The sequence below is a fragment of the Heliconius melpomene genome, chromosome 7, assembly GCF_056956725.1.
Source record: "Heliconius melpomene rosina isolate 202511_hmr_F chromosome 7, ASM5695672v1, whole genome shotgun sequence".
NCBI lineage: Eukaryota > Metazoa > Arthropoda > Insecta > Lepidoptera > Nymphalidae > Heliconius > Heliconius melpomene.
Genome location: NC_140395.1, coordinates 10,091,455 through 10,106,918, shown reverse-complemented (window position 1 = coordinate 10,106,918; position 15,464 = coordinate 10,091,455). Strand labels below are relative to the sequence as shown.

The window sequence follows — 15,464 nt, the reverse complement described above, 5'->3', positions numbered from 1 at the left end:
ACGTCTCTGATATGCTTCAATTTAAAAAAATCAAAATACCAAGGACCCATTTCCCAATCAATTAGCCTATTTTAACATACCATGTCAATAAGTAATGACATAAAAATGGAGTAAGAATCATAATAATGAATTGAAAAATGAGGAAATGCGTAAAAGAAAATCCAAAATTGAGAATTCCAATAAAATGGTGAACGTATTATTTTTTTATTTAAATCAACAAATAGTATGCGATACGTCACGCAACGTCAATACTAGAATATGCAATATTTACATATCGGTATAAGAAGCGAAAACAAACAATATTTTGTCGGTATTAGCACAATTCATTGAGAAATCTCTTAGTTTCATTCATTAATCCATCCATCCATCAGCCTTTTAAGGTCCACTACTGGACATAGGCCTCCCCAAATGCTCGCCACTCCGTCCGTTCCTGCGCCCTTTGAATCCAGCGGGTTCCCGCTGGATCAATTATTATCCCGATTCATTAATATCAAAGCATAATTCAGAAATGATTACGAGGTATTTGTCTAAGCCGTAATGTAATGTATGAACTATAATAGAAATGCAAATAGTAGTGGGTTCGATAGATATTTCATTTTTTTCATTTAATTTAGTCTGACAAGGCAAGGCAATATTTCTGTCTACTATGCAGCATGGTCCACGCTAGTTGAAAACGTACAGTTGTTTTATCATTAAAAGAAATGAGGTGTCAACAACAAATAAATTAACTCCCTCGTTCCTCCTCCCTATATTAAAAATAGCAAAGATAATTAGGTATTTAAGATAATATGAAAAAATATACTTCATCATGAGATTATATAAAATTAAACAAATGTATGTAATAAATTTACGTAAAACGTCTATATTAATTGGGCAAAGTACTCCTAGGTTTTTTGTCTGAATTCCAGAGTAACCTAGCTTTAACCCGCATTTTATACTTATTCTCCGAATTAATAATAATTATTTCCCCCGAGTGGTAATCGATCCCACAAGCATCGTGTTTACAGCCAGTTACTATACCATTGGGCCACGAAAATATTTATTTAAGCCTAATAGCCTTGCGTAATAGTAGAATTGGCTTCATTGGCCCAAAAATATAAAAAGTATTATCGGAAAAAAGAGCACGCAACCCGAACGATAAAACACAATGACAATTTTACAGGTTCGCATAAAAAACCTGGGCACAAGCTATTTACGTACCGCTTGTAAAAGACTTATTGAGTTTATTTATAAATTCAATGGAACTGGCTTTTAATTAAACTGAAAGAAACTGTTACAAGTACATAACCAATATTTTTTTAAGTTGGGTTGTAAATTTCTATGATCTGGATGAGACTATAATCGATTATATCGTCGGTGCCTTTAAACATGTTTAAGAACAGAGAGCAGAGCGCGGAAAAATATTTAACGTGAAATAAATTTAGAAGAAAGACAAGTTAGAACTTTGGCAATTTAAGTAATATATTTTCATGCTCAAACGTGGGTTGTGGCTTGACTCTCTTCACCATTAAAGTGATAGTTTTTTAGTTCCATATTGCCCCCTGCAACGCTTAAAGTAAGTAAGCCTAGGGAAACATTTTTCCCCAATTTTTACATTTTTTCCATATATTGCGTGAAGTGACGACTTGCTGCTATGAGAAATCGATTGATCGAAAATATTAAATAATAAATTTCCTCGAGTGGGAATCGAACCCCAACCTTCGCGTTTTCTATGAAATCCTGTGCCGCTTTGCTACGACGAGTGCCTCATATAAATTATTTCATTATATCCATTTATAAAATAAATAAATATCATAGATTTACTATCATTATAGTGAAAAATAAATAAAAATTAACACAAAAAACTATTAACTTCAATACAAATTCAATGAACAAAAGACTTTTCCTTTCTATTGTTATCCGTTTGTAAGCCACAGTCAGTAATAGTATTGTTACCCGTAGTTTCTATTAACCTTATTTTCTTTATATTTAAGACTGAGTTAATTTATATTGTATAATAAAATCGCAATTCAATTAAATGGCGGAAGGAAATAACTAAGACTTGCGAGTATCATTTATAGAGAAAACCAGTAAAAAAATGAACTTTTAGCTACATTTATATGCCATTAAAGTGTAGTGATAGTACTACATTAATTGCAAAATCGATAGTTATGGGTTCCTTTTCCACTCGAAATGGGTATATAAGTAGGTATATTGTAATAATGTTAAAATAATATTGATAAATATATTTTTAATTCGCCTCAACTGAGTATCTATATATGGACCGTTTATTTTGAGAGTGGTGTAAGTCCATTTTCTTTTGTTTCGAGAAAATTAAAGGTTAGTATGTCGATGATTATGCAATTTCATATATCGACCGATTTTCAGTTGTTCAAAAAATGGGTTTTTTTTTTGAGAAATTAAACACGGACTAGTTATATATAAAAACATTACATTAAATTAAGCATGAATTACGTGATATCTCATTTTTCTCAAAAATGGACTTACACCACTTTCAAAATAAACGGTCCATATATAAAATCGAAAGGTCACTCACTCATCACGAAATCTCAGAAACTACAAGTGCTAGGAGTCTCAAATTTTACATAGGCGTTACTTATAGGACGTAGGTGCTCGCTAAGACGGGAATTTACAATATTCGACTTCTAAGGGGTTGTTTTTAGGGTCGAAAGTTTGTATGAAAGTTCGTTACTACAAATGCTAGGAGTCTCAAATTTTGCATAGACGTCACTAGGACGTAGTCATGGAGACATAAATTAATAATAACACATAGTTCACGCGGGTGTAACCGCGAGAGGGCCGCTAGTTACAACATATAAGGAAGATCCGTGAATACTGACACAAACAATTTGACTGCAACGATAAAAATAAATAACTATCAAACGCCAAGATTTTACATAGAAAATAACTTCAAGATTTTTTTATTATTTCTATAAATATGTAATATCATTATAAAAACTATGTATATTGGGGGCAGTCGTGACGCAGGGGTCAAGTGTGTGACTATAAGCTCGACAAGTTGTGGGTTCGATTTCCACTGGAAATGAAATATGCAATATTTTCACTCGCTCTGTTAAAAAATTAGTTAGGTAACAGGAAATAAGCACGCAATGTCTCCAGAATTTGGCGGAGAGTGGGTAACTTAAGTGTCTTAATAGAGACGGAGTGTCTTACTAGGTTTACATTGGTGGGATGCAGCCTGACGCTAAAAACACGAAACGCTTTACACGAAAAGTACAATTTAAAAGGAATAGCATGACATCAATAACTCATCTAATTTACTAAGCATTTATTTCAAACGTTCTGTATTCACGACTGGTAAATAATCGACTACAAATTACTTTGGCTTATAAAAACAATTTCATATCATGAAATACGGCCACCGATTCTTAATGGCAGCAAAAATAAAAAATATTTCAATTTGGATCATAAATTTCTAGTAATGGGTTAAACAAAGATAGCGATCTACCAAGGAGCTAATACGCTAAACGTTCAATAAATATAATTTTGCAATATATATGTTACAACATAATTATAGTAGTTGTGAAATTGGGCGTGTTTTAAAATACTATTATATATATAATAAATATATAATTATCTTCTATATATATAAAAGGACTTGTCCTCACTGACTGAGGTAAGACGCACGCACAGCCTTAACCGCTGATGGTAGAAACGAGAAATTTGGACAAAAGTTTACTTTCGTAATCTGGACATCCACTAAGAAGGGATTTTGAAAAATTTTAACCCTAAAGGGGTGAAATAGGGGTTCAAAGTTTGTATGGAAAAAAATTTTAATCGGCACCGATTTTTATAAAATTTGAAATTTATATTTTTAAAAGTATTTAATTGAACACGTGTTTCATCGTTTTCTAGAATTCTCCGCCTAAGGGTGCAAATAAGGGGTTGAAAGTTTGTATAGGTTTTTTTTAAATCATCACCATTTTTTATAAAATTTGAAATTCAGACTCTTAAACGTATATAATTAAACACATGTTTCATGGTTTTCTAGAATTCACCCCCTAAGGGTGCAAATAAGGGGTTGAAAGTTTATATGGAAAAATATTTAAATCGCCACCTATTTTTATAAAATTTGAAATTTAGACTCTTAAAAATATTTCATTAAACACATGTTTCATGGGTTATTAGAATTCACCCTTAAATACGCAAGCGAAGCTGCGCGCGTCCGCTAGTATATATATAATTTTAATGTCGGTCGGTCGATGAGGCCATCGTTTCTAATTAATCATTTTCCTCGCTCTAGTGACAAGACAAAGCGCGGCGTTAAGTTTCGCGATACTCAACCCGCAATATCTCGAAAATTGGGCGGTGCGAGGAAAACGGAATATATTAACACTAGGTTACTTCGACCTGCATAATATGAGGTGTCCTGCAGCGTGACAGTAAAAAAATCTATCAAGCATGTAATATTGCAAAAGAAGCAGAAAGTGGCGAATTAAGTTTCCCCGCGTACATACAAGATAAGATATAAACGTTGAAAAAAAAACATTCTACAGTGAAGTGCTACATGTCATTTTATTGCTGTAAAGATAATGTAAAACTTGGTTCGTCTACGTTGTATTTATTATCTGCACGCAACATCAAAATTTCCTAACAAGTCTATACATGTATGTATATAGTAAATTTTATCTGTGGACTCGTTCACGAGCTGTCAAATGTATCACTAAATTTGCCGCTTGTTTTTTATTTTATTAATAAAATGATGATTGTTAATAAAATTGAATAATTTACTTAAAATAATAATTGATCTTAATTAATAATAAATTTCGCGATAAATAATAGATCGGTAATAAAATAATAATAGCTTTGGTGCAAGTGATTTTTAAGACATTAACTTTTATAAATTAAATATCCACTTTAAATTTTTAACTACTTAACAGTTTATCAATTAGTCATAATATTACATTTATTTATAGAAATAATTACTATATTAACTAAAACACATACAAATCTAATTGATATCAATTACAATTTCTCATTAGGGGTATCCTCCCATGTCGGGTGTCAGAAGCAAACCGCCCGAGACTTCGTTAATTGCCTGCAGCGAGGTGCCAACTGCAGGTACGAGTATCGATAGGACGCTAATGCAGCTGTTGCACCGCGCTGCATTGCTATAATTATAGCGAAACTTCTGTAGGGACAGTAGAAGATATTGATTTCCAATTATTGGTTTTAGTTAGTTAGTTAGTGTGAAACTTGTTCTAGTACATTTTCATGATTTGGATATTATTGCTTCATGATGTTTCTATCCCGCACATAACATTGGCAGACGGAACCTGTGACACTTCGTTCCCATTAAGACACTTCCGTTCTCCACCTTGTGACCCTGAGCCACGACTGGCCTCACTGGAAATTATTGCAATATTCAATATTGGGTTGGTTTTTCAAAGACAACATTGAGAGACTATATGACTAGCTTACTTACAATAAAAAAAAAGAAAACTACTCCAATAAGTATACGCTTTTCTGTCTCCAATAATACAAAATTACACTGCGGTTAAAAATGAATTATGTATAGAGTTTAAGAATTATCGCAAAGGAAGTCGATTGTCAAGTGAAAGGTAGGAATTTTTACCAAAACCATTTGCCATAATGTTTGTGTGACAATACAAAAAATGTTTATTCTGACAACTTTCTTTACCACTATCTTTCTATACACCTTAATATTAAACAATCACGAAGAGTTTTAAGGCTTTGTTATTGTCGAATAGTATTGGGCTAAGAAAATATTTTGTATTCTTTCGTATATATTTTTTTACTTGGTCCTTGCCCATCCCAGACTATTAATTATTATTAAGTAAGAAAAAACTTTGCCTGAAAATTAAAAAAGACATAAAAAGATCTGTCCGAAACTAAAGTCAAACTCCATTTAAGAACATGTATCTCTACATACGTTAATGCACCTCTTGTCTTGACATTAGGTTTTCCTTTCTGTTTACCTGCTTCTCCTTCTTATGTGCGGCGAAGACAAAGAAAATGAAGTTAAAAATTAACATAAATATCTAATCTATAGAAAGCGTCGAAACAAGCAGGTCAAGGATTAAAATCAAAATTGCATATAAACCAATTACTGACACGAAAACATTTAAATATCGAGAACATCTCAGCTATCTTATAGTAATTAAATGTGTTTATAACGTGTAACTATTATAGTTAAAATATACTTCTTCAAGTTTACTTTAGTTTCTCAATAAGAATGGAGCCCTCTTATTTATAATAGTCTTATAATATGAGATTACAAAATAATATAACTTATCGATTATTATAGAAGCTATAGTGGCGCAGAGGCACTTGCAAGCGACTGTAAACGCAATGGTTGTGGGTTCGATTTTCACCCAGGAAAATGAAGATTATTCCCATCTCAAAAAGTAGAAACAAAAATACCCACTAACCCAAATCAACCTATCAACCGTCCCACAAAAGAAATCAATAACAATCAATAGAAATAGATAGATACTAAAAACACAATTTAAAAAAGTAAAAAAAGTAACACAATTTAAAAAAGTAAAAAAAGTAACACAATTTAAAAAAGTAACACAATTTAAGAAAACCAATAAGCACACCGGATAAATGGTACTAAATTTCACGGCCCACTAAGCTGATGAAGCTGGAATATATTTCGGCCATGAATGAGCATAAAACACAGGCGGTTATTGCAAAATAATTTCTTTTGTTCCCATTACTTTTACCTCAAATCTTAGGCGCGTGCTTCGCTGTCTGTTATCACTTACGTGTTAACGTGTTTGTTTATATTATGTATTATTTTTTATATAAAAAATAATATTATAATGAGATTTTTTTTATTAGCTTCACCGTGTTTTTCCGTATATAGTAGGATGTGCGTAGGAAACTTCGTGGTTAAGACATTTGATCCACACACTGTCAGTTAAGATGCGGAACTCACGGCGTTTTCATTCATAGACGTAATTAATGAATGAAAACAGCATCTCAAGATTGATCTCAGAATTGATAGTTATTCATAAATACTGTCCTAAATAAATGTTTCAATAAAATAAAACAAATTATCGCTTTAGATTTTATTATAAACAATTAAATTTAACGAGTTTCAATTCTCTTGTTGATATATTTTCACTTTTGCACCAACACTTATGTGTTGTGTATAGGCAATATGGCTGACTTCAATTTATTGTTATTACCAATATCTGTAGGTACTGTTACAGTAAGTTTTTTAAATTACAACACCCAAAAGCTTTGCTTCCATTTATTCAACATAAAATACAGTTTTATCAATAGTATCCTATATTTTTAATGTCTACGTTTTAACCAGAATTTACTTTAGATAACTAATTTACTATAGCTAACAGGTGATTATATTAAATTATTATAAGATTAAACTTGCATAATCTAAATTTATATATCTAAATTTCCAAATCCAACGACAACATATCGTTCATCAAAATCAATTACAAAGGAACGGACATAAGTATCAGATACGTAGATACGCGCTAAAACCATAACCTTCTTTTAAGCCTAGCCGCAGTCAGGTAAAAAGGCATATAAACATACATACATACAAAAGAATACAACAAATATAAATATAATTTTCCACATCCCTCCACTTTCTAACAAAGCACCTTCAAGTTTACCAAATATATGAAGATTGGGCACATATGGAAAGAAAGTTTCATACAAATCTGCGTTCATTGGAGCATCAAACCGCTTTAGAATAATGACAGGTTACAAATAGATGAAAGTAAGTCATTGTATTGAATTATTTCCGTGTTTTGTATATCAGTGTGCTGGTTTTCTTATGATTCTTAGTAGAGCGTAGGACGCGCGGTGGATGGCATCTTTTCTTTTAAGGTAGCGAAAGAAGGGAAAAATATTTGTAGTATTAATATATTTATTTAGTAGTAACGCAATAATAATTTCACAATGGGTTAGATTTCCACTTAGGGCAATGGTTGATTTAGACACTAAGCTCTCCTGGCCTAGAAGAGTACTTCTATATGAAAAAACTTGGAAAATAAATAATAAAAAACAAAATGAGATAAATCAAAATTCAAAGTTATTTATTACTCCCATTTTCTCTAACTACGTACAAATTTCTAAGAAATGATTATAGAAAAATATAAATTACAACAAATAAATTGAAACAGTGAGAAAACAATAAAAGTTATTTAGTTCCATTTAAATCCGTTGTAAACGTTTGTAAACTAATACCAGATTTTGTAATTTAAAGTAACAACTTGAAAGTAACTATAACGGTACTTTATTTGTAGACCACCTTTAGTACGAATGAAAACTAAATCTTTTTTCTTTTTATTTACTTACTACTAAAAATGTTCAGTTTTAGTAGTTTCTATTTTTTCAAATAATCATTTAATTTCATATTTTCATGTTGTATAAAATATAAATAGGTTTTTTTGATGAAAAAACTTGAAAGTTTTCCAAATGTATACAAATAATATACTTATTTAGTAAACTAAATTTCGGTCGTATACCGAAATTACTTTCAGACTTTTGACAAGAAAATGCTTAATGCGTTGGGTAACATTTTCGTAATTTCCATAGGGATACATTCTTGTAGTATAAGTAAATAGATTTTTTTTAATAAGAAAATTCTTTAAAAAAATAAAAACATACTAAAAAATAAAGAGGTACTGTCCGCAAAATCATTTGCGGGGACAATATAAAATAAAATACTGTTATTTGTCCAGGGTATTTGCATATTAGTCAGTCATTCAGTTTTTTTTTATATTCATAAAAAACTTCCTATCTACAAACTAACATTGTAATGTAGTACTTAACTATATATTTATAATCATGTTTTATGAAACATAAAACTAAAGGTGAAGTAGATATAAAAATACTACTTTTTTAACTTTAAGTACTATAATAAAAATAATAAAAGTATATATTGGTACTGATATAAAAAAATTCCACATCTCAAATACAAGTATATATGTTATATATAGAGTTTTTAACAATTACTAATACCACAGTATTGTCAGTACCAACAGAGCTAACCTCGTGTGAATATTAAATCACGTCATTCCCTATCAGCACAATTTTGAGACATTTTGTTGTTTTATGGCTGAACTATAGCTGGGTAGGCAGAGGGTAGTGCTAAAAGACTCCGTTCCCCACTTTCTGCCAAATTTTTCGAGGCGTTACATGTTGAGTAGTGGAACTTTTGCCTTGGTACCAGAGCGAAGAAATGAAAACAATAAATATTACATTTTCTCGAATAGGAATCGAACCTACAACCTACAATCACAGTTTTATATCACTGCGCCACCACTGACCTCAAATAATTACTATCAATATTCTAATACAACTCCAATAATATCCATTTCCAACCTAATTCCTTAGGCTATCAACTTTGACAACCCTATCCAACCTATAGTACCGTTAGTCGCACTAAATTAACAATGCGGAACGGCCCAGTTTACAGTTTTACATATCAATGGAGATCACGAAACCGAAGACCAACACCGTCTGGAGTTTCTCTTCATGGTGGCTGATCAAGCTTGACGCTTACTTTTATATACAGCTAGCTACATGTAATGTTAGAAGGTGGACCATATTTCATCAGGACGTAAAAAGTTTCACATACGTTATTGTCAAAATATAAAAGAAAATAAACATTTTTAATTTAAAAATATGGTTTACTATTTATCGCCCACAATTATAAAGCTAGTATAATATTTAAAATTTTGGAGCAGGCACACTTTAAAAGATCATCCCAATCCTTTACTAAGACACTGTAGTCTTTGTTTAATGTAAGAAAACTTAACAAATAAAATGATCAAAGTATTTTTTTAATTTTGAAAAAAGCCCAATTTCTTGCTTACCTAGTAGACACAAATTAATGTATTTTTAATTACTAACTACATATAAGTTTAAATTTAATAGTTTTCGTATTCTCGATCCAATTTTAGAAACAGCGTATTGAGTGGCGAAACTTAACTCCGTGTTATGTCTACCAGAGCAGGGAAATAACAATAATTTAAATAAAACTTTTTGATCGAATCCCTAATCACCGCATTCACAGTTAGACCATGCCTAACTCCATGTTAGATATAAAAATATAATTTTTAATATACAAGATTAATAACAGCAATATAAAATGTCGACACAACATTCACGATTACCTGCAGGTGCTAACGGGACAGTGTTCTAATATAGCTAAAGATAAATTTACTTTCTTAATTATGAATATTATTATATCCAATTTAGAATAAACATTTAAATAAATATCTTTGATAGAGAATCCTTAATAGAGAATACTAATTTTGAAATGTATAAGAAAAATTATTTACGAGTATAGCCTATGTTAGGTATACTTATTTTAGCTTAATAAAAAATGCGTTTCTCAATTTAAAAAAAAACACCTCTATAATAAAAAGAAAACAAAAAGCACCCCTATATTAATATATTAAGGAAAAATATTTTTTACGTAAGTATATACCTAAATTGCGACATTTAAAAAATAAAATGAAAAAATATACTTAAAAATAAAAATAAAATAAAATCTAGTCGTGTTTTGCACCACAATCGTTAATCTAGTCTACCAAAAGCTCATTCGTTTAGTGAAATCTAACAAGAAGTAGCTATACTGGTACCGCTAATAGCGGCATTACTGCTGAACAAAAACTATACTTAATTTTTTATAATAAAAATAGCTGTTAAGATGTTTAAGTAGTCGCACGACATGGACATAGTTAGGATACATTAATTATACCCTAATTAAATATTAAATCATATTTAAAAAAAATTAATCATTAACGCTGAAGGAACCTAGTGGTAAGACACTCCGTTCCCCACTTTCCGCTGAATTCCTAAAAGATTCCTGAAATTCCTGAAGATTAATAACAAAATAGGTTAACATCAATAATCATATTGTTATATACTGTTTGTATATATAATAACTATATAATAACTATAGTTCTATTGGTACCGGTTGATATTGGGTGCGCCGCATCGGTGAGAGGGCGGTCAACCTTGGTGCATGGATCACTTCCTTCTAATAATATATATATCGTCAAGTTTATACGCAAACGGCCTTTGTTGTCGCGTCCATTTTGTTGTATAAAAAGAAAATGTTGGTATGTACCTATATGGTTTTGCTTATATAAAACTACTGATGGCTTAGTGATTATGGTAGTATTAGTTTGGAATTCGAATTTAGGTTTATAAATATGTACTCAAATTTTACGATTTATTTTTACAATTTTTATCAATTTAATAGTTTTTAGGACAAAAGAAAATAGTTTTTTTCCTTATTTTTTTAAGAATACCTAATGATACTTTTTGACTCATTTAAAAATGAAATACGGAACGAGCCCTAATAAAAAGATAGCCAGATTGTTGACATGAAAATATAATTTTATTATTATCACCTGCAAAGTGTCCTGCAAGCCTCGTTTGCCATATGCTAAAATTTGTGACCCAAATCAACATGCGAATCAAAATTATGAATCATCACGAAAAGTACACAGAAATTTCAACCTTATTCAAATAAAGCTAAATAATACTGTTATGTAAATAATATTACAGTATTACAGTACAGCTGCAATTATATTCACCTGGCCGGAAGAAGTTGGAGAATACGTTAAAAACCAACTGTTTTCTTGAAGATTACCTGAGAACAAAAGGTTATACTTATTAAAAATCATTATTGTTAACATTTAAAATTAAATTAATTTGGTAGAGCAGTTGCAATGTATTTAATTGGCAGAAAGTTCAAGTTACAAGAAATTAATATTTTAAAATATAAGAAATTGAATTCATGCCAATATTAAACAATTAAAATGCCAAGGGCAAACAAAAAAAAGATAAAAAAAACAGAAAAACAAACTTTTCAATTATTTATTTATTTAAATAGATATTTTTGTAACTATATACCGAAATCATTAAACTTAACGCACTTAAGACATAAATTTCACATTTAAATGTTTCCGATGAAAACTTTCAAGATACAATTTATTGCTATATATCATACATTTATATGTCGACTTCCAAAGATCGATTACAATTAAACCCACAAGTCACGTACGTAGGATAAACTCGTTCCATAATTTCTTATAGCTAGTGCATTCAGGGTAGGGTATCATAGTTTTGGGTCGAAGCTATCAATCTTTTTGACAATAATTGAAACAAAATGATTCTCTATTATCTAAAGTAAGCCTAGTCTAGTGTTAAGATCCCAGTTCCAAATTTTCCGCCGACTTCCTCTACTGCGTGTTGAGTGATAGAACTCAACACTACGTTTGGCTTGGACACCAGAGCAAAGAAATGACAAAATTAAATATTTAATTTCCTCAAATGGGAATCAAATCCACAACCTATCGTGTTTACACAACCTGTGCCTCTATGCTAGGACTGGCCTCAACTTTGTCATGGGGACCATAATTTCTTGTAGCTATTGCATTCAGTGTAGGGCACCATAACTCTGTCGAACATTTAACTAAAGCCATCAGTCTCTTTGACAATTTCTCGGCAAAGCAATCAAGATTTACAAGTACTTTCACCGACACACGACTGAATGGAAATGTAATTATGCTTCGTAAATGTGTTTATTGAATTCCAAGCATTTCCTTGGTATGTTTATTATTTAAGTAATTATAAAAGAGAATTGTGTTAACCGCTAATTATTGCTAAATAAAGTTTAAATTACTTAGTATGTACATAAACATTGTTCTGAAAAGAAATTTAATTATTAGTTTCTTAATGTTTATAGCTTAATATTTTTAAGATATTGGAATTCGGTGTAATGATCAAATTGATGTATGAAAATGGTTAACACGATTCCACACTTTATTCTTTTCTGTTTATTTGCACGATTCTTGTAGGGACAACCTCTACAAAAATATAATTTTCTTTGTTCTTATCTTACTAGATAATGGATAAGCTCGTGTTTTCTCGTTCCCGTAGAAATTTCGAGGATATCCCTAGTGTTCCCCTGCAGTCTCTATCCTACCTATACGTATATACTAATTTTCAACTTTCTAAGTCCAGTAGTTTCGTTTAAGTAGTTCCGTCTGTGTGTTCTCTATCAGTCACTCATCGGTACGGCCATTAAAGAGCGTAAGGAAAAATATGTTCCGCTAGATACTTAACGTTATATTTCACACTGGCCGGTTTTAGGTGGCGAATCTCAATGTGATATTTTTTTTTAGTTTCACATGTATTCCGCACATAGTAGGCAGAGGTAACTTGCAAACCTAGAGTTAAGACACTCCGTACCTTTCAAGACACCTCTGTTCCCCACTTTCCGGCAAATTCTAGAGGCATTAAGCGTTGAGTGGCGGAATTCAACGCCACTTTGCCTCTTGGCCAGAGCGAGAAATTTTTTTTCGAAGGAGTGGAAAGTATTTAAATATTATTAAAGGTGAAATTTAAGCTTAAAACTTCTATAGGTATATTTATTGCGACTTAAAAACAAAAGAACCGACCGAGTCAACATTTCAAAAACAAATAGATGAAATTACATCTTTCTCATTAAAATGCCATTTGGTTAAAATTATTCTTGACATCATCTTTGCACAGTTCGAAAGTGACTATTGTATACGATTGTTTGTATCTTTGACCTTTGGTTTATTAGACAAAAATTTTTGGTGGGTTTCACTACATAATATTCAGTTCTCCTGGAGAATGGAGAGATTTATCATAATGTCTCCTAACTAAAACAACTAACTAATAATAAACTAAAATAACTAACTAAAAAAAATAAAGTATCAATCACATACTAAGGAGAGAGAAGCATTTGGAAACGTATTAAAATTTGAACGTTGCAAGATTCAAACCCGCACCTATTAGAAACTGTCTAAATGATCTATTCAAATTAGATATATTTTTACAACTTATTTTAAAGTATACTATAACAAATACACAAGAGTTTTACATATTTTTTAACATACTTTATATAGAATACAATTCACTTCGAACACTTACTACAAACGACATGTGTCACAGTATATTCTATGCCGAGAAAGCGCGACACAAAAGTGAGAAAGAAGAAAGCTGGATCTGATATCTGAATCATCACCTCCGTTCCCAGACCTTCACAATGTAAATAGAATCTCGTAATAGACGTAAGTATGGTTAATGAAACTGTTACGTCATCGCCCCCAAAAACTCTTCGCTCAACACAAGATGCAATTAATTAAAACTTTCTCCTTGTATGGAGGTATAACATTCAAATCCATTGTGTTATATTTAGACTTAGATATATTACATATTTCTTTATAAAATAATAATCATTATGTTGATATATTATATTAAATAATCATTCGTGATGACGTTATATAATGGTGGATTATTTAGGAAGTAAGCTGCACTAAATTGATGTGGATGTTGCCATTACAGCTTAATGAGAATTACGATATCTTTATTGCATTTCTTTGTATAGGTTAAGTGTATAAGAGATATTGCGTATTGGATGAAAGTAGCTCTACTTTAATATCGTTTCAAAAACAACCATTCTACAATATTCATCCTATATAAAAAATAAGAAGACACGTAAAATAAAAACCATTTATATCGTCTATAGCATACCAAAAAATAATAAAATTAATTACATAACAATATCAAAAGATAAATCTTTTATAATTATTTTTTTTTTAAATAACTCAACTGTTTCGCCAAAACTAAACGGAATGTGGGTAACGGGGAACCTTAACCCTAGGTTCCCTCTACTTATCCTGCTAAATGGGGGGATACAGCGTAAAGCTAAAAAAAGTGATTCTATAAGGGTTTTAGGGTGCGTAACCCTAAAAGGAACCTCCCTATTTTATCCAACAATCACTCCAACATTTGAAATGATAAAACCAATTGAATTTGCAATAGTTAATTGTAATATTATATGACACAAAAATAATTAGATAAGTGATTGACAACTAATTTATTTAACACACGTTTTTTTTTTAATTGCTGTTACAATTTAGCTTTAGTTGTGCTTACAAATATTTGTCACTTTTTAAATTAAAGTTAAATAAATTATTATACCTATTCATTTATAATAATATTACTTTGTTTTCATTATTGTGCAAATAAGCCGGGCTAATTGTTCATTGTTTTATTTTATGGTTTTCACTTTCATTTTTAATATGTCTTGTATAGTAGATACATATTATGGACAATTATTATATGTGCAATTAAAAAAAAAGAGTTTGTTTTCGACTTTGATGAGAGAATTGTTTGACATTTTTATATTAACACAAATGGGAAATGAAAATACTTCATGACCCCAAATGGAAATCGAAGCCGCGACCGTCACGTAGTCGCTGTTCAAGTTTCCAAATACTATTAGTGGATAATTATACAATATACTTTGTTGACTCATATTTCAACACAACGACATTACAATGGCCTCCAGATATCATTTGTTCAATATGATCAATTGGTAATTATATATAAATAATGTTAGCTTAGCAGGCCTAATGTAGCTGAGTCCACACCAATTTAAATCAATCTGT

General features: G+C 30.8%; 1 protein-coding gene across 1 annotated transcript in view; it reads right to left on the bottom strand.

The window, feature by feature from the left end:
- RhoGEF64C (Rho guanine nucleotide exchange factor at 64C) overlaps nucleotides 1-15,464 on the bottom strand; it is a 122,435-nt gene that overhangs the window by 60,528 nt on the left and 46,443 nt on the right. The window lies entirely within an intron of this gene.